The sequence below is a fragment of the Cynocephalus volans genome, chromosome 12, assembly GCF_027409185.1.
Source record: "Cynocephalus volans isolate mCynVol1 chromosome 12, mCynVol1.pri, whole genome shotgun sequence".
In the NCBI taxonomy this organism is placed as follows: Eukaryota; Metazoa; Chordata; class Mammalia; order Dermoptera; family Cynocephalidae; genus Cynocephalus; species Cynocephalus volans.
Genome location: NC_084471.1, coordinates 69,936,429 through 69,960,404, shown reverse-complemented (window position 1 = coordinate 69,960,404; position 23,976 = coordinate 69,936,429). Strand labels below are relative to the sequence as shown.

General features: G+C 46.5%; 1 protein-coding gene across 3 annotated transcripts in view; it reads right to left on the bottom strand.

Annotated features, from left to right (window-relative positions):
- Positions 1–20,417, bottom strand: part of NCKAP5L (NCK associated protein 5 like) — a 35,187-nt gene extending 14,770 nt beyond the window's left edge. For all 3 annotated transcript variants that reach the window (XM_063075152.1, XM_063075153.1, XM_063075154.1), the window contains exon 1: positions 20,353–20,417. The gene's annotated coding sequence lies outside the window, so the exon portion shown is untranslated. The remainder of the gene's footprint in view (positions 1–20,352) is intronic.
- Between the last annotated feature and the right edge of the window lie 3,559 nt (positions 20,418–23,976).

The window sequence follows — 23,976 nt, the reverse complement described above, 5'->3', positions numbered from 1 at the left end:
TAAATCCCTCTCTCTCAGACAACACATGAGAATGAACAGAGACACGTGGTGCTTCACGACCCTTCTGCAACATACACAGTCTTCTTTAATCCTCATAACCACAAAGGGAGTTAAATGCTACTATCAATGCCTGGATTTTATTATTTTATTTCATATTTCATTTTATTTATTTTATTTGGCAGCTGGCCAGTACAAGGATCGAACCCTGGACCATGGTGTTATCAGCACCACACTTTGACCAACTGAGCTAACAGGTCAGACACCAACACTGGGACTTTAGATGAGCAAACTGAAGGACAGGAAGTTGCACTCAGATGCACTGAGTGTATCCTGCGTGCCGAGCAGTGCTGGCAGTTTCTTCTGTACTGTTGCATCTGGTTCTCCTAAAAACCTCAAGGGGGCACCAGGATGGGTGAGGGTGCAGCCTCTAGAGGCAGAAGATGCTGCCCTAATCATATGGCTGGTTCACAAAGCACACTGGACAGGCCAGGATCTTCCCCCTCCTTTGCGGCCTCTCTGCACAAACTGTACTGTAAGCCCCACAGTACAGCTCATGTTTAAACTCCCTATAGTCCCAGGGCTCCCTAGAGGCAGAGCCTGGTGTACAGACTCCTGGAGCTTTGCAATTGGACAGATCTGGGTTAGAATTCTGACTCTATAGAATCTCTTTTCTCACCTATAAAATGGGGATAAGAATACTTAGTCCAAAGGGTTGCTGGAGGACATAATGAGGTAATGTACGTAAAGTGACTGGCCTGAACTCAATAAATGGAGGCTTTTCATATTATCACATGCTGACACAGGCACAGTGCAAAGCCCTGGGGTTGCTGCGGAGCCTGCTGCTACACAGCACCCATAAGCAGACACTGACTCCCAGTCACCTCATCCTGGGAGCTCGGTGGTAGAGGCACCTGAAGATCTCAGGGTGCTGCCTGCCCTGCCCTCAAAGGCCTCCTCCTCCCCAACTCCTCCCAGCCAGCTCTGTAGCCCCAGGGCCAGCTCAGCTTTCACTCTCCTCTGCCTGATACCCAGAAAAAGTGGCTGGACGTTCTGAGGTCAGGGGTAACAATAAAAGGGAGAACACTTCTTTCTTAGCGTGTGTGTATGACAGTGGGAAGGGGGCTTCTGAAAACACTTAGAGGAAAAGGAAAAACTGTGTAATACTTGTTTTTAACACTCCACAATAATCTAAAGCCCTTTGTTATATTAACTTCTAAAATGTATCATGTATGGGCCGAGCCCGTGGCGCACTCGGTAGAGTGCTGCGCTGGGAGCGCGGCGACGCTCCCGCCGCGGGTTCGGATCCTATATAGGAGTGACCGGTGCACTCACTGGCTGAGTGCCGGTCACGAAAAAATTACAAAAAAATAAAATAAATAAAATGTATCATGTATAACTTAGTTTTCTCGTAACATTATCATGTTCGATATATTCAGAAGTGTATAGGCCTGAAAAAAAAATGAAAAAATTTAAGAAATATCCTCTTTCCCACACACAAATAGGGTTTAAAACCCAAAAAGGGCTCAGGTTACCTCCACCTTTGGACCAGTTCCACCCCACTCCACACCTCTGGTCTCTGGACCAGCATCTTCTTGCTCCAGGTGGAGACTCCCGCTGCCCTACAAGAGGCTGGCCCCACCGATCACTAGCTTCTCTCTCCATCCCCTGACCGTTTATTTCCCCGGTGGAAACTCCTGGGGAAGAGAGGAGTTGGAGCGGGAGGAGGTGTGCTGTGGAGGATGAGAAAAGAAGTTGGGAAGGTGGAAGGAAAGCGACGGAATGAGCGGGGCAGTGTCCAGGGTCCAGAAGAGGATAGAGAAGCAGCTAGGGAAAACCCCAGGGTTTGTGCTCTTCACACAAAAACCAAAACCAAACAAAGGTGAGGGGGGTTTAGTAGAAGATCTTTTTCTAAAAAAATTAAAAAGCATCCAGGCCAGGAGCAAGGCCAGATTGTGAGGCCTGGCTGTGGATTACGTATGGGTGTGTGCAGTGGTTTTGTGTCGAGCAGGGTGGAGACCCCCATGGAGCCAGCCACTAACACCCTCCGAATCTGAGCCCCTGTGAATCCCAGGCAGGGAGGCTGAGTCCTGTCATGAACTGAGGGAGACCCTCCAATTCATAAGCCACGCGAGGACCGCAGTTCTTTCATGCGCATCTCCGTGCCCCGGGCTGGAGCCCGAGTAGAGGCTCAGGAAACGCTGGCTGGAGGAAGGCGGTGACTCAGCCCTGCTTTGGGAGCAAAGCTTTCTGCCCTCACACCACGGTGGTCTGGGCCAACTCAGGATGCAGGGGCCTTCTCTGCATCTGCAGGGCCACCACAAGCAGAGGACAGGATTGCTAGGAGTCACAGGGAAGAGACCTGCATTTATGTTTGGTGCTGTGAGGAGCACAAGCCTATGAGTTGGATGAGTCTAAATTCAAGATTTCTTTTTTTCTTTTTGGTGCCTGACCAGTATGGGGATCCAAAATCTGACCACTTGACCTTGATGTTATAACACTGAGCTCAACCAACCAAGTAACTGACCAGCCCTAAGTTCAAGATTTCTAAAAGAAAACTTCCTGTGCTTTACCCTCCTCTAGGGAATATCAAGATGCAGATACCACCTCCAGCTCCAAATCTAAGGCTAATCGGGAATTTGGTCCTTTGGAGTCTGAGTTTTCCACCTAAATCTCATGGGAAAAAGCCAACCCAGGTCACTTCCCCAGTGGCCATCCCTGCTGGGTGTCAGTGCCCACCCCCCACCAAGGGGCTGAGCACCCTCCTCCTCCTTCAGGACCCGCAAGTCCATCTACTCACAGCCTCTGTGCTCAGCCTGACCTAGGGCCCGGGAGAACCTCAGGCTTGCATTTTTCCAGATGGCCCTGGTTTCAAACATTCCTCCGGTGGTCCCACCACACCTCTTGGATGTTGGGTCTGGAACACATGATGCTGGCCAGGCTGGGTGTGAGCTGCAGGGGTTGGGAACTCTAACTTGAACTGGAGGCTTCTCCCGCCAGAACTGCCAACGGGAGGTCCCTCCCCCCACAAAGGCCTGATTCAGAGGGAGGTGACCTCAGTGCTAAGGGGAGGGAGGGAGGAGGAAGGGAGGAAGAGCAGAGCCCTCTCTAGCTTGTCCTTCAGAGCGAGTGGGGGGCAGTTTTTGGGCAACCAGAGACGGAGTAAGGGGGAAACGACTGCTCAGGGGTCTCTAGGTAACCTGGGGACGCCACTGAGTAAATCAGGGTGATCACTATCTTTTCAGCCTAGTCAGTCATGCAGGGTTCCAGTTCCCTCTCCCCCTTTAAAACCAGAAGGGAAAAGGGCCCCACCCCCTCTCCAGCCAGGGCACAGACAAGACCCCTCACTGAACTCAGCATCCACGCCTGGGAGGAGGCCAGAGGGGTGGCAGCAAGCCTGTCCTCCACCCCCCTCACCCCGGCCCTCAGCCAAGGCCTTCTGGCCCCCAATGAGCCCCTCATTCACCAGCTGTTCCCCCCAGAGTCCTCTAGGGAGAGAAGCCAGGGATCAGGAGGTGGGGGAGGGGTGGGCAGCTGTGGGAAGGCGGAGATTGGAGAAGCTCACTTTAATAACAGAATCATCCATAACACCAGCCATTTCCCCTCCGCTCTGCTCCCCAGCTGCTTTCTGGAATCCCATTTGCCAGTTGCAGCCAGTCACACCCAAGAGTCCACTTGTAAACAGTAACTTCTGCACCCACAGCAAACACCCTTTCCAGCCAACATCAGCCCTGAGCTGCTGGGGGTGGGGGTTATGGGGATATAAGGACTGAGGACTGGCTCTCAGGGCACTCTTGGCCTGAGATTGGCTACTTAATCCCTGTCTGGCCCAAAGCATCTTTCAGTCCTAAGAATTCCAACTGGTCTCCTCCCCCCTCAGGGGAAGAGGGCAGACATGAATTTCCTTCCCTCCTCCTGACAACTGGCATCAGAGACACAATAGCCCCTCTGAGAAGCATCTGTCCTTGGGGAAGGGGCCCACTGCACCCTTCTCCAACTTCTTCACAGGCACCCCTGGAACCTTGACTACCATGGTGTGGGTTCTTCCAGGCAGGCCAGGAAGAAGGGCAGTTATGTTATGAGCACCAAAAGCTTCCAGATTTCAACATCCCTCATCTCTCCTCCCCCGGAGCCCTCTTGTTGCCCCTCCACAGCATAACCCAACAAAAATAGCAGCTGCTGGGGGTGGGGAGAGGGAAGGGGTTCGGACACAATGGGTTTATTTATAGGACCACACACCAGGGGCTTTGCAGCCAAGCAGCCTCGGCCCCAATTCCAAAAGCCCAGCCTGGCCCACCCCAGCCCAGACAAGGGTGCTAGAAAAAGCCTCAGACTAGAAGGCAGAAGCTTAGAGTCTAGTCCTAACTCTGCAATTTACTTACTTGCTGCGTGACTTTAGGCGAACCACTCAGTCTCTCAGGGACAAGTTCCTTTGAACCAAGTGGAGGTTGTTCTAAAACAGTCATACTCAAAGTGTGGCCCTTTCAAGGAGTCCACAGGGTCAAAACTATTTTCATAATACTACAAAAACTTTATTTGCCTTTATTACTTCTTCTCTCATGAGTGTACAGTGGCATTTCCCAGACTGTGTTGTGTGACATCACAACAGACTGACTGCAGAAGCAGATATGAGAATCCAGCTGCCTTCTAAGTTGGATATAAAAGATTTGCAAACATGAAGAACAGTGACGTTCTTTTCACTATTTTTTTTAAACATAATTATTTTTCATAGAACTCATTCATGTTTATTATTATTTTTAAATGAATTCATTAACTAAATGTTTAAAACTCTCAGTTCTAACTTACACTACAGTGAGTGTTAACAAGTATAACACATATTAAAAAAAGATCTTTGGGGTCCTCCGTTTTTAAGACTGTAGAGGGGTCCTCAGACCAAAGAGTTTGAGAATCATTTTCTAGAGCAGTCCTGTCCAGTAGAACTTTCTGTGATGATGAAAATGTTTAGTCTGTGCTGCCCAATATGACAGCCACTAGCTATTTAGCACTTGAAATGCAGCTAGTCCAACTGAGGAACTGAATTTTAACTTTAATTTTAGATAGCCACATGTAGATAGTGGCTACTGTACTGAACGGTGAAGTTCCAGAAGATCCCTGAGACTCCTTGACTTGAGCATTCCAACATTTCTTTCCACAGAGGAAGAGGGTGGGGAAGGGACACTCAACCCTTTCCCCAGGCTTTGTTTACACTATTTCTCACCTCTTGCCCACCAAAGGAAACCATCAACCCTGCCTGGCAATCCCACCAAAGCTTACTATTTAGAGGTGCTCGCTTTCTCTGCAGTGACTACTTCACACCCTCTCCATTCTCCTCAGATTTCTGGCCTACCATCCCCTGTCCTGTTTCCCCAGAGTATTGAAGCCAGCAGAGGAAAAACCCCTCAAATCTCCTGCCGCGGTCCTCCCAGCCCCATGATAATCCTCCCTCCCTTGTCATCTCCTATTACAGCAGAGGGGCTGGGCTGCCCTCTCCCCAGCCAAGGCTGGTCCCTCCTATCCAGGCTTTTCCCCATTTCTGTCTTCAGTATCTACCTCCTGAAGAGATCTTCCCCATGAGCCTTTAAAACTTCTCAAGCCTCTTTTATCTTAAAAACAATATATACGTGTGTGTGTGTGTGTGTGTGTGTGTGTGTGTGTGTGTGTGTGTGTGTGTGTGTGTGTATTTTTGGCAGCTGGCCAGTAAAAAACTACCTTCTATTGATGTTTCTCCAGATACTACCCTCTTCTGCCCTTCAAAGCCAAAGTTCTCAAAAAAAAAAAAAAAAAAAAATCCATCTTCTTTCATTCTTTCCTCAACCTGGTCCAGCTTCAGCAGTGACCACCACAATGCTGAAATCCTAACAATATTTTTCAGTCCTCATTGCCTTCTCAGGTATAAGCGCCTCTGCTGACCACTTCCTCCTGGACTTTTTTTTTTAAGCATCGAAATATAATTCACATCCCATACAATCCAACCACTTAAAGTGTATAAATTTATTGATTTTTAGTATATTCAGAGATATGTGCAATCATCACCACAGTCCATTTTAGAACATTTTTATTACCTTTTATTGTCCTCCTTCTTAGAAACCCCTACTCCCCGCCCAGTCCTAGGCAACCACTAGTCTACTTTCTGTCTGTATAGATTTCCCTATTCTGGACAATTCGTATGAATGGAATCATATAATAGGTTGTCTTTCATGACAGGCTTCTTTCACTTTGCATGTTTTCAAGGTTCACCCATGTTGTGGCACATAACAGCACATCATTCCTTTTCATGGCTGAGTAATGTTCCATTGCATGGGCTATCACCATTTGTTTACCCATTCATCTGTTGATGGACATCTGGATTATTTTCATTTTTTGCCTATCGTGAATAATGTTGCTATGAGCAATTATGTACAAGTTTTTATATAGATGTATGTTTTCATTTCTTTTGGGTATATAGTTAAGAGTGGAATTGATGGGTCATATGATAACTCTAGGTTTAATCATGTGAGGAACTGCCAGATTGTTTTCCAAAGCAGCTGTACCATTTTACAGTCCCACCAGCAGTGTATGAGGGTTCCAATTTCTTCACATCTTCACCACTTGTTGCTATCTCATTTTCTAATTCTGGCCACTCCAGTAAGTGTGAAGTGGGATTTCATTGTGGTTTTGATTTGTATTTCCCTGCCTAATGATATTGAGCCTCATTTCATGTGCTTATTGGCCATTTCTATCTCTTCCTTGAGGAAATGTTTATTCAAATTCTTTGCCCATTTGTAAATTGGGTTATGTGTCTTTTTATTACCAGGTGATGAGAATTCTTTACATATTCTGGATACAAGTTCATATATATACAAATTATATACATGATTTACAAGTATTTTCTCCCATTCCCTGGATTGTCTTTTCACTTTGTTGAGGGTGACCACCTCCCCCTGGACTTTTCCTTTGCCTACCACACTCCCCTCACCCCTTTCACCTCTACTTCTCTATACATATTCAGTATTCTATGTACATATACATACTTAAAAAAAACCCCAGACATAGTAGCATGTTCTTCTCACTGTTCTACATCTTTCTTTAGCAGAACAATTTTTAGAAAATGAAACCACAGACTTTATTCAGTTCTTACCAGTTTTTCCGCTGATGTTCTGTTCCAAGATCCAATCTAGGATCTCACATTGTATTTAGTCACCAGATCTCCTTAGTCTTCTACATTCACGACAGTCCCTTAATCTTTCCTTGTCATTCATGACCTTGACACTTTTGGAGGGAACTGGTCACCATTCCAGAGAATGTCCCCCAGTTTGAATTTTTCTGATGTTTTCACTGATTAGGTTGAGGGTATGGATTTTTGAGAAGAATACCACAGGGATGACATGCTTTTCTTAGGGCATTGTATCTGGGGATATCTATGCTGTTGAGATCTCTTATTATTGGTGATATTTTAACCTCGATCATTTGGTTGGTGGTATCTATTAGTGGGTTTCTATTAGTGTAAAGTTACTATTTTTCTTTTGTAATTAATAAATATTTTGGGGAGCAATACTTTGAGACTGCAAATTTCCTGTTTCTCCTCACATTTTCATCCTCTAATTTTGGGATTTATAAGCGGATCTTGCCTGCAGCAATTACTATGGTGTTCTAATGATTTTTTTTTATTTCCTTCATTCTTTCTATATTTATTAATTGAAAGTTTTTTTCACTCCCATTTACTTAATTATAGATTTATATTAGTATGGACTAGTTGAATATTTTACTTTGGGGGTTATAATCCAATACTATCATAATCCTTTATTTCATTGCTCAAATTCCATCTTTGGCCATTGAGAATTCTTTCAGGTTGGCTCCTGTGTCCTTTTGACATGCCTCCACATTTTTTTTTTTTTTAAAACCACTTCCTTACTTTCTGGCACCTTAGGATGTTCCAAGCTTATCTTGTATTTTCCCAGCCACAACCACTTTTTCAAGGAGCTCTACCAGAGCAATCTTCTAAAACTTCAAATCTGATTGTGTCCTTCCCACTTCAAATCTTCCCATGATCTCCTACTGCTTTGGGGACAGACCAAAGCCTTCAGTACAACCCTAGATGCCCTGACTTGGTCTGGCCCCAGAGCAATTTTTCTAAAAAGCTTTCCAGGACTGATGCAGCCCACATTAATTTCTCTTAAAGTACCTCCTGCAGGATCAGTATTTCAAAATGTAACACAACTGTTCTTGAATAGTTGGAGAAGGGGACTTCCTATATACTCTGTTAGAAGGAGACTCTCTGAGGAGGGGCCTTGCCTGTATTTCTGTATTCCCCCCCTTCCCCCAGCACCCCCACCCTCTGGCAGAGGCAGAGAGGCCCTGGACCACCCCCCTCCCCAACCCCCTGCAGAGATTGGTGATCTCCCTTCATTCCAGTCAAAAAGAAGTGACAGGTAATAATGTCCAATGGGCTTATCAGGTTCCCCTAAAGACCCCCAGCTATCCCCCACCCAAATGACTTTGAGGACCCATATGACAAACCATACTGAAGGGTAAGCAAGGACATTTCCCCGACATGGATATGAACTTTTTGAAACTCCCAACCCACTCTCAGGCCTCAATGACTCTCTCTGGCAAGCAGGACTAACAACATATTCACAGATATTTCTGGACAGATCACTCAGTATGAGGTATAACGCTGGGTATTGGTAGTGGGGTGGGGAGGTGGAGTTTCTGTGAACTGATGTCTTCCCCATTGTGACAGAGTAAAGAGGATGGGAAATCCTATTATTAACTGAAATGTGGGGCCTTGAAGAAGTGATTGGACTGTAGGACCATGCCATAGTGAATGGATTAATAATGGTGGGCAGGGGCATGGTTCTGAGGGCTTTAAAAGGAGAGCACATGAGAGTCTCTCTCTCTCTCTGCTCCTCCATTTTCTGCCATGTGAGATCCCTGGGTCACTACTGCCACCACCAAGACTCTCAACAGATGTGTTCCCTGGACTTTGGACTTCCCAGCTTCAGAAACTGTAAGCAATAAATTTCATTTTCTTACAAATCACCCAGTTCCAGGTATTTTTGTTATGAGCAACAGAAATGGACTGATAGAGGAGGTAATTCAGGGATGGGTCTGCTCCTCTCAGACTTCTCGGAGCTTTCATTCTAGTAAGGAACATAGACATGCAGGTACAAAAATCAGCAGCATTTCTATATATTTACAATGAGCAATCTGAAAAAGAAATAATGAAAATAATCCCATTTACAATACCTACAAAATAATAAAGTACTCAGGAATACATTTAACCAAAGAAGTGAAAAATCTCTACACCGAAAACTATAAAACATTGATGAAAGAAATTGAAGACACAAATAAATGGAAAGACATAACATGTTCATGGATTGGAGGATTAATATTGTTAAAATCTCCACACTACCCAAAGTGATGTACAGATTCAATGCAATTCCTATCATAAGTCCAATGACATTTTCACAGAAATAAGAAAAAATTCCTAAAATTTATATGGAACCAGAGAAGACTCCAAATAGCCAAAGCAATCTTAAACAAAAAGAACAAAGCTGGAAGCATCACAGTACCTGATTTGAAAAATCTACTACAAAGCTATAATAATAAGAAACAGTATGGTACTGACATAAAAACTAACACCATATCAATATAATAGTATAGAGGGCCCAGAAATACTTCCATGTATTTATGGTCAATTGATCTCCAACAAAGGTGCTAAGATTATACAATAGGGAAAGGATAGTCTCTTCAATAAATAGTGTTGGGAAAACTGGATATCCACATGCAGAAGAATGAAATTAGACCTTCATCTCACACCATATACAAAAATCAACTCAAAATGGATTAAAGACTTAAACATAAGATACAAAACTGTAAAACTACTACTAGAGGAAAATATAAAGAACTGGTGCTGATAACACAAAGGTCCAGAGTTTGATCCCTGTACTGGCCAGCCACCAAAAGGAAAAAAAAAAAAAAAAGAAAAGAAAAGAAAAGAAAAAGAAAATATAGGGGGAAAGCTCCATAACACTGGTCCAAGCAATGATTTTTTGGATATGACCTCAAAAGAACAGGCGACAAAAATGAAATAGACAAATGGGATTACATCAAACTGAAGGCTTCTGCACAGCAAAGGAAATCATCAGAAGAATAAAGAGACAACCTGCAGAAAAGAAGAATATATTTGCAAACATACATCTGATAAGGAGTTAATATTCAAAATATATAAGGAACTCAACAACTCAATAGCAAGAAAACAAACTGATTAAAAAATAGGCAAAGAATCTGAATAGACATTTCTTAAAAGAAGATGCACAAGTAGTCAATAGATATATAATAAAATGCTCTACATCACTAATCATCAGGGAAATGTAAATTAAAACCACAGTGAGTTATCATCTCACACCTATTAGGAATCGCTATTATCAAAAAGTCAAAAGATAACAAGCGTTGGAAAGGGTGTGGAGAAAAGGGAACCATTGCACACTGTTTGTAGGAATATAAATTAGTACAGCCAGTAAGGGAAACAGTATGGCAGATCCTCAAAAAATTAAAGATAGAACTATCATTTGATCCAGCTATCTCACTATTGGGTATATAACCAAAAGACATGAAATCAGTTATTTTTTTTCCCCCTGGCTGGCCAGTATAGGGATTGACCCTGAACTTCGGTGTTATCAGTACCACACTCTAACAAGCTGAGCAACCAGCCAGCCTGAAATCAGTATCTTGAAGAGATGTCTGCACTCCCCTATTCACTGCAGGAGCATTCACAATAGCAAAGATATGGAATCAACCTAAGTGTCCATCAACAGATGAGTGGATAAAGAAAGAGTGGATAAAGAAAACGTCTCATATGCAGTCCTGCCTCCATATCTGTGAGGGAGTGGTTCCACGATCCCCACGGACACCAAATCCGTGGATGCTCGAGTCCCTGATATAAAATGGCATATTATTTGCATATAACACATACACACCTCTAGATTACTTGTAATACCTAAAACAATGTACATGCTGTTTAAATAGTTCATATACTGTATTATTCAGGGAATACAGACAAGAAAAAGTCTGTACATGCTCAATTCAGACACAACTATCATAAGCCTAACTATAGTTTTGATTAGCAGGTGGTTGAATCCCAGGAGGCAGAACTCATGGATATGGAGGCTGACTGTATAAACAATGGAATACTACTCAACCTTAAAAAAGAGGGAAATCCTGTCATTTGCAACAACATGGATGAACCTGGAGGATATTATGCTAAGTGAAATAAGCCAGACACAGAAAGGCAAATACTACATGATCTCACTTATACTTGTATGAGGAATGTAAAAAAGTCGAACTCATAGAAGCAGAGAGTACAATAGTGGTTACCAGGCGCTGGGGGTGGGAGATGTTGGTCAAAGGATACAAAATTTCAGTTGGGAGGAATAAATTCAAGAAATCTATTTCACATTATGGTGACCATAGTTAACAATATATTGTAAACTATACATTGTAACTTGAAAATTGCTAAGAGTAGATTTTAAGTGTTCTCACCACAGAAAAATAAGTATATGAGGTAATGCATATGTTAATTAGCTTGATTTAGCCATTCTACAATATATACATGTATCAAGACATCATGTTGTACACCATAAATATATACAATTTTCATTTCTCAATTAAAAAAAAAAAAGACATGCAGGTAAATAGCTGTACTGTGAAGGAAGTTCCACAAGAGAAGTTTTAGGAGAACTTTAAAAATAAGGAGAGAAATATTAAGCTGGAATTGCAATAGTTTTTCAGAATTTGAGGCATCAAGTGAACAGAGCCCTTAAAGACAGGTAAGGTTTAGATAAAAGGAAAAGTGAAAGGGGTCATTTCAACAAAAGGAAGGGCATAAACAGAAGCAAAGAGGCAGAAACCTCTGGGTGTACTGTACATGGAAACACAATGACTCAGAGCAGCTGCATATAAGAGCATTTGAAGGTGTTTCTGCTCCCCTAGCCCATGCCAGTTACTAACTCCTCTCCTATCCCCTGGCTGAATAACGGAGTCAGCGTATTTCCAACATTCTGGGTATAACCAGAGACGTATGCTGGGTCCCACAGGAGGAACTGAGGCAGAGAGGCTCCTGGAGGCGATGGTGGAGGCGACAGCAGAGCTGAGCACTGGAACATCACCTACCCACTCTCAGATCTGAGACAGAAAGGGCCTAGGAAGCTGCATAGCCCGTCAGCTCTCAGGCTGCACCTAGGAGAGCTAGGCAGACTCCCTTCCAGCCCCCATTCCCGCTCCCTCCACAACCCCCCAAGCTTCATATTCTGGCCTCTTTCTACAAGAGAAACAGGCTCTGGCCAGCCAAACACCTTACATGCCGAGGCAGCTCCTGGGCTGACCCAGTGGCCACCATCTATCCAGACCCCTAAGCTGTCAGCTCTGCTCTGGGAGGAGAAAGAAGCTGTGGTTCACCCACAAGCCCCCACAGGGTTCTGCTCTTGTTTATGCTCCCAAGTGGGAGTCAGACCTTCTGGATTCTGGTTCTGGCTTGGCCAAACTGCATGACCCTAGGCGAAGTGTAGAACCCCTCTGTTCCTCAGTTTTCCTATCTGTAAAATGGGGTTAAGCCCTCTCTGATTCCTCTCTCCCTGTGGGCATAGATGAGGATGATATCACGTCTAGAAAAGGATTGCAGCTGAGAGGAGAGGTCCCCTTGTGTGGGGTAAGGGGGTAGAGGTAAGGAGCTCAGCAGGGCCTTTAGGGAGAAGCCTTAATGCTTTGATGCTGCCTTTCTCCTACAAGGCCTGTAGGCTTTCCAGGAAAGCAGTGGGGGAGGAGAGAGGAAGGGACAGCGAAGCCAAGAGCCTTAACCTTCTCCTAGCCCAGGGGACAGGAAGTGAGGTGCCGTCTACAGAGGAAGTGCAAAGCAAACACCCCCCAACTTCCCCTCAGCCTGTAGTGGAAAGAAAGGCTCCAACTTCAGGGCCCTGCAGGCCCAGAAGCTAGGGAAACAGAAGGCAGTGTGGTGGGCGTGGGTAGGAGAAATTATCAGCACCATCTGGCAGAGACAGTGGTCTCTTGTGCTGGACACAATAAAACTCAAGGGGACCAGGACATCCCACAGACTGGGGGAGTGGGAAGAGGAGCCACTGAAGCCAAGCTGAGAATCCCGCATTCCGGGTCATGTGGTACCATGTCTGCTGTACTGGCCCAACTCAGGGTCCCATCATTTGTGGTGTGCCGTGCCGTGCTGTGCCATGCCGCCGGCTTGGGCAAGTGCCTTCCCCAAACACACGCGTGCATGCGCGTACTCACACCTCCCCCCCACAAGGTGGGGCAGGTCCTCTAAGTACTTGCCCTTAACAGCCCTTATCACAGCTATAATTCTATAACTGTTTAGTTACTTGATTGATGTGGACTTTTTTGGTCACCACTGTATCCTTAGAAACTAGCACAGTACCTGGCACACAGTAAGTTCCAAAATATCTGCTGACTGAATGAATGGGCTGGCCATAACTTGACAATTCCTAAGAGGCTGGTTTGGGCCTAAATCTGGCATCTGAATGAAGTTCAGTATACGAAGGTGAATAAACCCTGATCATGGCTTGGGATCAAATGGGGGGCTCTGGAGTGGGTGGTAAAGACCAGTGCTATGGTCTGAATGTTTGTGTCCTCTCCCAAATTCATATGTTGAAATCCTAACCCCAAGATGATGGTAATAGGAGGTGGGGGCCTTTGGGAGGTGATTAGGTCATGTGCGCAGTACCCTCATAAATGAGATTAGTGCTCTTATCAAAGAGGTCCAAGGAAGACCTGTCTCCCCTTCCATCAAGTGAGGACACAGAGAGAAGGCTCTGTCTGTGAACCAGAAGAGGGCCCTCACCAGACACCAAATCTTCTGGCACCTTGATCTTGGACTTCCCAGCCTCCAGAAATGTGAGAAATAAATTTCTGTTGCTTATAAGCTACCCAGTTTATGCTGTTTTGAAACAGCAGTCTAAACAGTCTAAGACAGCCAGAAACAGGAGATCCGACAGAAGTGGCAGGAGAAAAACCCACACACCCCCAGGTATTACCAATAGGTAAGGTGATAGATAAAGACACTATGGACTATGTATTAGTCCGTTTTTGTTGCTTATAACAAAATACCTGCAACTGGGTGATTTATAAAAAAATGAAATTTATTGCTTACAGTTTCTGAGGCTGGGAAGTCCAAAGTCCATTTGGTAGTGGCAACAGTGTCCTAGGGGTCTCACATTGCAAGATGGTGGAAGCAGAGAGAGTAGAGAGACAATCTCCTCTTCTTTTAAAGCCCTCAGAACCATGCCCATGACCACCATTTTTAATCCATTCACTACTGCACGTTCCTACAATCCAAACACCTCTTCAAGTCTCCACCTTTCAATTACCATAAGATTTCCCCCCTCTTAATAGTCACAGTGGGGGCTAAGTTTCTATACATAAAACTCAGGGGACACAATTCAAGCTTCAATGAGTTTTGGGGGGACATAATTCAATCCACTACAGACTATATACAATCTTTCGGGTAAGAGGGAAAAAAAGAATACATATTTGTATTCGTTTGGTTTTGGGTAAAGAAATTCTTGAGGGATACGTAAGAGACTAATAAGTAATTATCTGTGGGGGGAGGAGGGGATGGAAGCAGGAGTGATTTCTCAATAGATGTCTTTTTATATCATTTTGATTTTTGAACTATATAAAAAAATCTAGTGAAAAATAAAACTTTAAAAAACATTAGAATGAATCAAACCACTTAACCAGGTGATTTGTAAAGCTCCTCCCACTCACCCTGTAGATGGCCTCCTGCATTAGGAGGTAGGGACCAGGCCCCTGGGACAAGGGAGTGGGTAAGGAGGTTTGGCCAGATAAATGTGGGTACTCTGACCAAGGGATGCCAATGCCTTCACTCCCTTTCTTCCCAAGAAATCTCGCCCTGGGCTAAGAGAGAGGCCCTCCTACCCTCAGGCTGTGGTATGGGCACGATAGCACCACTATTCAGAAGTTGGTCAGGGCCACTTCTGCTTGGGTAAGAACTGGGTTCATTCTAAATCCCTGGGGAGGGGACAAAGTTTGGTCAAGGGCAGAGGCAGAGGTGGGAGGTTTGGCAAGGGGACAATTTAGAGCTGGTGGGGGTAAGGTGGGGTATATGGCTCCTGAAAGTGCCTGAGGCTGCTGTGGGCAGGTTCTGGGGGTGTCTCAACAGATCTTTGCACAAAAAGGCCAATTACAGCCCCCACATCAAGCCAGCTGGGGGTGAGGTGAATCAGCCCCTGGGAACTGCAACTGCTGAAAACCACAGGGTCACACCCCAGGAGTTCCAGGGCCCTTCATAGCCCTGTCTACGAAAAACTCCATCATTCCCCTGCCCAGAGGGTCTCGGGGCAGGGGCAATTTCAGGCTGAACTACAACTGCAGACCAGTACCCCAAGCAGCACCTAGCAGCAGAATGGGATCTTCTCTCCTTTTAAAATGTCTGTAATTTTTTTTTTTTTTTTTTTTTTAAGCTTAGGGGGCTGGCTCTTTAGCTCACTTGGGAGAGCATGGTACTGATAACACCAAGATCAAGGGTATGGATCCCTGTTCTGGCCAGCCATGAAAAATAAATAAATAAATAAATAAATAAATTTTAAAAATTTAAAAAGCTTAGTGAGTACTGGAGAACTCCCAAAGCTCAAGAACCAGCCCAAGTCTCAGGGTGCTGTGCCTGACTGGGTTCTTCTCAGCAGCTACTGGGTTTTTAGAAATCAGTAATAACAGCACTGATAATTCACCTTAATAACAGTCTGGCCTCCTTAGGCCTCTTTCATCTGTGTAACTCCCAGAGCTGGGAAAACAATAATTATTGAGCAGAAGTCACACCCCAATGATGATGTGTCATTAGTCCATGAGCACTGGCTGGGAAACTGAGGCCCAGGGAGAAGGATCTCCCCTCACACGGAGCTAAGGATGTAGGTGCTGAGGGCTGCTGGGCAGTGGACAACTGAAAGTGCTGGCTCCATAACAGCTGTGTTTTGGGAAGATGATGAAGACTCATTTTCCCTCTATTGGCTCTCCTGGGCCTGGTAATGAGGGGCACTCATTCCAGAGTCATCCAAACCTGGGTTTGGGGAGGAGAGGAAAGACCCCAGATATGTGTCCCAAGGCCCTTCCTCAGGCTGCAACAGGGCCTGGTGGGTAGTCCTGGCTGGGAGTCAGGTCCTCTGTTATTGAGCCTACATGCTGCCCTCCCAGAGTACTGCAGAGCAGGCCGACAGCTGCCTTGAGCAGATCCTCCACCATCTCTACAATGCACTCAGGCACCACTGGGTAAGGGAGGGCTTAGCCCTCTAAGCAGCCCCATGCCACAGGCACAGTCCCTGAAGTGGGAGTGGGGGGCACCTTGCAGCCCAGTGGGTGGATCAGATCAAGAAGATATCAAGAAGTGGGAAGACTGCTTCTTGGAGACCAAAGCCCACCTCCTTCATAACCACCTTCCATTTTTGGCAGGATCTTAAAATAATGAGATCCTTCCTACAGCAAGGCCTGTCTGGTCACTTTTGAAGAAACCTGCAGAGGAGGCCCAGCTGGCCTATGCCCTCCAAGAGGGCAGAGGAGAGTAAGCAAAGAGTCATAGTAGACTAAAGGTCTTTTCCCACTGTGGCCACGGAGGGAAGCAGCAGAGACTCAAACTAGGATGAAAGAGTAAAGATGGAGGCATTGAAGATGCAGATCCATCCACAGCCTACTGTGTGCCTGGTCCTGTAACACATGCTGGGAACAGAAAAAAATCTTAGCCCTGGGGAAACCATAAGGGCCAAGCCAGGCAGCAACAGGACAGTGTCTGGGGCAAAATATTAAGGGCCTTGTTCTAAGGGATTTGAAGTTGTTTTTCTTCAGCATGTTAGTGAGCTGACCAGAGCCCCTGGGGGGCCCTAGGATAACATTCTGACCTTCCAAGGACTCAGATCTCTGCAATCTCAGGTTTAAGAACAGCCCTCTATGCTTTAAATTCAGCCAGGCTCCCTTCGGCATGAAAAATTAAGGCAGAATGGTACCACGTAAAACTATAGACCAGAGTTAAGAGTCCTGCCTCTGACACTCACCACTGTATGAATCACTTCCCCCTCTGGACTTCAGTTTCCCCATTTTTAACATGAGGGCGTTGTACTAGACTGTCTCTAGGATTCCTTCCAGCGTATGGCTCTATGTTGTTTTGATGTGGTGGCAGATCCCAGGTTGATTTACATAAATTTGCATGTTCAATCAGAAACCTCAAACTCTGAGTATAGAAAATCCAATCAGTTCATTAGTGCAGCCAGACTGGGGCTGGTGGAGCCTGCCAGGTTTGGGTGAGGGTTGTCAAAGCAGATGGTAGTGGTGGTGAACTGGGGGAGGGGTTAGGGGAAACAGGGTCGAGAAAGGGCATATGTTCTGAGAGATGCAGTTCTGGTGACCTAGGACTGATGGAGCCAGGGTCCCCAGTTCAGCTGTCAGACAAGGGTCCTTCCTCCTCCTGCTTCTAACGGGGCCTCTGGCTGGCCAGCGTCAGAGCCACACCCCAAGAAGGAATAGCAGTCTCTGCCTAGCAACAGCTGCATCCTTCACTCTGACAGGGACTCCACCATTAACCACATTCTGGGAAACTGACCTCCCTGGGAGTTTCCATTCTCCATTCTGAGGGCTCACAGCAGTGAGGAAGGTTTCCTTGGGACCTAACCTAAATACATCCTACTGCAGCTTCACCCCACAGGCAGCAGGGCCCAGGACAGAGGGCTTACCAAGCCCAGGAGAGCCAATAGAGGGAAAAGCAGTACAGGAGAATGTGCCCCATACCCAACCAATCCTAGGACTCCTCTAACTACCACCTCTCTTTTAACATTCCTCTTCACCTGGGAAACTAAGGATGAAAACAAACAAGAAGAACGTAAAGGCCTTTGGCTCTTGGGCTGGAGAGCAAGTCCCAACCTGGAGAGCCTGACTCCTGAGAAAGCCCTACCCCCAGGAGGGGAGGGGAGTGGGAAAGGTGGGGTGGAGGCAGCTTCTCCATGAGGCTGCTGAGCTGGCATGGCAGGGCCTGGGAGGCTGCTGGGCTGGGTGAAGGCAGCAGGGAAGACTCCTCTGCCCCTTGCCTGGGAGCTGGGGATGTGAGTGCAGAGGTAAGGTAGGTAGGGACAAGGGATGGGACGGGCAACAGCAGTGGGGCCCTCCATGCCCTCTTCCCATAACAGGGTGGATGAGTGTGCTGTGCTCCCTGGCACAGATTCTAAAACAAGTCCCAACAGCTGAGATGCAAACTGTCTCCTGGGAATCTGCTTACCCGACTGGCCCTTGGCTGCCTCCTTCTCTCTCAACCCCTCCCCAAAGGCCCAACTCAGACTGGCCCAGCCAGGATGTCTCACCAGAGGCCTTGATGGGTGGGCCAAACCCAAGCCAGCAGGAGTTCATATCCCAAGGCACCAGGGGTGAGGAGGACAATGACTCTTCTCAGGCAGGATAAGGGAGTCAGCTCCTCTCTATCCAGAGTCATAATTCTAAGTAACTGTGATTTAGAACCATATCACCTAACACCTTAGCTCTCTAAATGGAGCCACTTTGCCAGAGGACTTTTCTCCTCTCTAGAGTGACCCATCAATGGAACCATTCAATATAAAAAAGTAGAAGGGAAAGTTAGAGCTTTCCAATCCAGCTGCCGAGTTGTAAAGATGGGGAGACTGAGCCTCACAGAGACAAACAATCTTGGTCAAGGTCATGCAGTAAGCTAAGAGGAGTAGGGATCAGAATTTCTGACCCTCAGTTCATACCGATAGCATGTTGGTCACCACAGTTTTCCGCCCAACTGTCATGAAAAGTCTTCCCTGCAGCCCAGGACATCTGCCTCTCCAGGTTCCCACTCTCTCCCAGAAGGCCTGAACTGAGCTGAAGAAAGATGCTGCAGGGCCAAAGCCCCCTCATACCCAGACCATAGACTTTGAAAATGAACCTGAACTATGTGGGAATGTCTCCCCAGACAGAAATACATGCAGTTTCTCTGGGATAGGAAAATCACTAACCCCAGGTTAGGAAGACAACAGAGGCGGGAGGGGGGAAGAGTAGGAGGGAGTGGAATTTGAGAAGTGGATTTTGTATGTCTCCCTTCCTGTCAGTCAAGGGGTCTCAGAGAGCCAGCTGGTGTAATGTCTGCAAGACAGGGTCTGCAACAAGGCAACTGGTCTGGTTCACTTTCCCCAAAAGTACTGACAACAGAATGATTAGACATTAACGCTCTCTTTACTGTCCCCCAGGACCACCTCATCCCTGGCTTCTGCCTCCAACCAGTTCCTTTGGCTGATATTTGTGCTTAGGCAGGAGGACCCTGGGCAGGAGGAGAAATTGTAGGGACTGCCTTTACAACCCGGGAACCTCTCAGCCTGAGACCCCTGGTTCCTCAGGAAGGCAGGCCTTTAAGATGTAGCAGCTGGACAAGATGTGTGGGTGGGCTGGCTGATCTAGGCCTGAGAAGCCTGGAAAATCAGGCTTGTGGGAGGTGAGGGCTCTCTGCACCCTTGGGGCAGTGCCAGTGCTGGGGAGACAGGGGGCCTTGGGCGCAGGAGGAGAGGGGAGCTGGGGTCCAGACAGACGCTTTCTTAGCCCTTAGCCGGGCTAAGCCAGGGAGTGTCGGGCACAGATAAATTCTCTGCATTCTTCTGGCACCACAGCCACGACCCAGAGAGCCTTTTCTGCAGGAGCTGCCCTGTCCCTGCTCCCTGCCCAACCCTTCTCCCTCCCTCACCTTCTCTTTAGCGTGTAGCCTGCCGAGCTCCCTCCTCCTTCCTGGAGTCCCTCAAAGCCTCCGAAGGGTTGTTCCCTGAAACCCGGTCTTTCCGCCTCTGCCCGCCTCCCCCACGCCCTACCGCCCCAGGCCACGGGGACTGCAAGGAGTCCGAAGAGGAGCCCCAGGCTCGTCTCCGCGCCTGCGCTTTGAGGAGAGCCCCCCCCCCCGCAACAACCCAGCACCGCTAAGCGACACCAGGACAGTGGGATGCGGGTGGGGTGGGGTGTGCAGCCGGGGCAAGGTCAGTGCTTTCAAAGAGGGAGGGAGACCGGCCCCCGGAACATCCCCCACTCCCGAAAGTTTCCCTTCCGGGGCCACGGAGTGTGCGCGAGGATGGCGCGGGGGGCGGGAGGGGGTAGGGTGGGGGTAGACAAAGTCGTAGCCAGACCCCCACGGACAGTGCGGCGGCAGGGAGGGGCAGGCAGTGAGGTCCGGCCAGGAAGCCATGCCGCCCCCTCCGACCCAGGGCTGCCACGAGAGCCTTACCCTTCACACCCCCACTTTCCCCTCCCCCCGCCCGGAGCTTACAGCGTTCCCCCCAACTCGCCGCCCTTTAAACCCCAAGTAGGCCCGGAACTCACCGAAATCAGGTGTTGAGCTGAGCCAGGGCAGGTTGGATCTGCCAGGTCCATGGCCGCAGCTCGGGGTCGGGGGGCAGAGAAAGGGGGGTGCCGGAGCCGCCTCTTGATGTCAAGGCTTTAAAGGGGCCAGTGAGCCCCGCCCCTCGCCTAGGCCCCGCCTCCCCCTCCTGCGCAGCCAATCCACGCTGACACTGCACGCGCGCCCCTCCCAGCCCCCTCCAGATGTTCCCAGGACGAGAGCTAAGCCTGCCCGGCCCGCGCTCGCCGCTTCCGCCCGGGTGGGAAGAGCCTCCCCTCCCCCTATAGAGAAAAACGCTTCCCTGGTCTGGCCGGCCTGGTAAACCACCTCAGGGCCTGGGTAGGGGACGCCGGATTGGGCCGAGCAGGGGTGGAATCGGAAGTGGGGGAAGGAGGGGTGTCTAGAGCAGAGAAAACTAAGTAGGTGAGCGCGGGCCCACGGACATGCACTTCTGCTTCTGTGGCTGGACGTGCACGTGTATATGTGGTTGTGAGCGCTGGTGTTTATAATTTGCCTTCTTGCATACGTGTTGGGTGTAAACCCATGGGAAGAGTGTTGGGTGCCTCCTTGACCTTAAGTGCTCCTGCCTCCCTCTTTCTCCTCCAGGATCGGGTCTTCCCAGCGTTCCGGAAAACTGAGCGCTAAGAACAGGCTCCGCTCGTCGGAGAGCAGTGCTGGCCGCTTCCTCACTTGTTTAGGAGTAGTGAAGCCTGGGCAGAAAAAGGATACAGCCTTGTTCTCAGCCACTTGCTATCTCAGTGGGGACAAGTTTGAACCACCTGCGTAAAAAGGAAAAGCAAACAGCCCACCCAGGTCCCTGCACAGCCTAAGAGCTCCCTTCAATACCATTCTCGTTAGTCCTTAGTTAAACATTTATTTGCCGTTGTCTGGATACAGTATAATCCTCACAACCTACATTGTACTGTCTGGCCCAGAAATGCAGGTTCTGAACTAGGATCTGCAGGGAAATGCAAAGGGATCCCTATGCACAGTCACTGCCCATTTTATTAAAATTGCTTCTGTTGTAGGTATACGTGGGATGTGACTTAAAGCATCATATTAGTTCAGTAAAGGAACATAGGATGCTCGGATTGGCTAGGATTGAGTGAGTTCCTCTCTGAAGAAGGCTTCTTATAGAAAATGGGATTTGAAGGACAGAGAACTCGAGTAGGGTACAAGCAGGATAAAGACGCAAGGAAACTGAGAAAGAGCAAATTATCTGCATGGGACAGAGCGGGTCACCTTGGTCGGGTAGGAAGTGAGAGAAGTTAATGGAAGAGGTTTTGTATGGAAATCAGAGTGAGAATATGGATTTGACAAGACAAATAATAAAATCATTTTGGGTTTTTGAGCATTTTGGGTAGTTTGATGAAAAGAGTGCGGGAAGACAATTCTTATTGGAGCCTAAAAAGATACCATGTTGGTTGTTACTTCTGAAACCAGCTCTCTCATCTTTTTGCTTTAAATTTTTTTTTAGTTGATTTATCCTTAACACACAATAAAATGCACATATCTGAGGTGTTTTGTTTGGTGAATTTTAACAATATACACCTATGTAACCAATACCCCAAACAAGATACTGAACCATCATCCCAGAAAGTTCCCTCACGCCCCCCCTTTGTAGTTGATTACCCTGCACCTACCACCACCACCCTGCCCCAGCAACGACCTGAATTCTATCTCTGTAGTTTCGTCTGTTCTTATATTTCACATAAGTGAAATCTTACAGTATATACTCTATTTTGTCTGTATTCTTTAGCCTAGTAATATTTTGAGAGCCATCTATGCATATAAGTACTCTATTTTTTTTTTTTTTTTTAAAGATGACCGGTAAGGGGATCTTAACCCTTGACTTGGTGTTGTCAGCACCACGCTCTCCCACATGAGCGAACCGGCCATCCCTATACAGGGATCCAAACCCGTGGCCTTGGTGTTATCCGCACCACACTCTCCCAAGTGAAACACGGGCCGGCCCAAAGTACTCTTTTTTTATTGCCGAGTAATATTCCATTGTATGAATATATCAAATTTATATATCCATCTTTTAATCAATGGATATTTAGGTGTTTCCAGTTTTGAGCTATTATGAATAAGGCTGCTATAAACATTCTTGTACAAATCTTTTTATGAACATATGTTCTCATTTCTCTTTTTCACCTTATTTCTTGATGATAGACAGTGGCATCTTTGGAAGCCCACAACTTTGATTAATTCTTTTTTCATTCAGTCATCCAACGTTTATTGAATAGGGATCAGTGGGCTGGTCCTGGGATTACAACAAAAATTAAACGTAATCCTTTATTCAAGGGCTTAAAAATCCGATAATACTTTATGTATCTGTTGCATTCCTAAGCCTTGGGGTGGAAAATCTTAAAAGTCTGCCAGGCATTTCCAACTATTTTTGAATGTTTCCAAATACCTGAATTTTTGGAAGCAAACAGAATATCTAGATGATTTTTGACTTTTCATTCAGATGTTTACCCTTTTTTAATAAACACATCCAGAGCACCTGTACTTGTCAGAGCAAGTACCTGCCCTCCTTAAAGACTCTTGCACACTTCATAGTTTAGGCATTGAGATTTTAGAAGATTTTCTATGCTTCACAAACCTTTATCCTCACTGATAGGAGGTGAGAGGAATATAGTTACCATTGCTCCATGATCCCTTTCTGTCTTTTGATGAGGCTTAAGACATTTTCATTCTTCAGTGCTATTTATTCACTTGATTTATTATAAATTACACAGAAGCCCCAAAGTTGGTTCTTTGCCCTTGTGATAGACCACTAATCATATATTGTTCTTTACTTGGATTGTCTGTTACCAAATAAAGCTAGGCCTCTTAGTTCTCTGGTGCTGCAAGCTGTTGGTAACAAACCAGTTTGGTGGTGTGGTCTATATATGCATATAGTGCTGATGACTTACTGGTAGATGGCACCTTGGAAAACCACCCTGTCACTGCTCACATCAGTACTTTGAATGGGGTTCCCTGCTTCAATGCTATCAGATTATTCACACACTGTTGGGGCATCTTCATTCCTGAGGTTGGCACTGTAAGCCATTCAGTTACTGTATTACATCGATTGATAAGCTGATCCCAGTTTAGGACTCCTGACATCAGGAGATGGTCAGATTGGTAACTGGCCTCTCAAAACATTTTAATAGTCTGGCTATTTTCCAGGTTGGATTGACTCTGAGTACAATCTTCATGTCTTTACTGCTCAGTAAGAGGAAGAAGGGAGCTGGTTAAAGTTTGGTCTATTTGCTGAATAGTAGTAGATCTTTGCTACTGCTGCTCAGTTCTACATGGGATAATGATGTTCCTTGGATTCTGACAGCATTGCCAATATGTGCTTTGAAACCTCCTACCTGGCACAGATATGATGGATCTGCTCAGATATTTGAACCCCTTTTTCATCATTCAAAAAATTTTATTGAGTCTTTATACCTAGCACTGTGCATATAGTATTAGATAACTAATATGGAGTTCATGCGGGGTATGCTAAGTAATTAGATTGGAAAGGTAAGCAGTGGGAAGATTGTACTTTACCTTAGGAGCAATGTAGAGCCTTTGAATGATTTTAAGAAGAAGGGTGACATAATCAGATT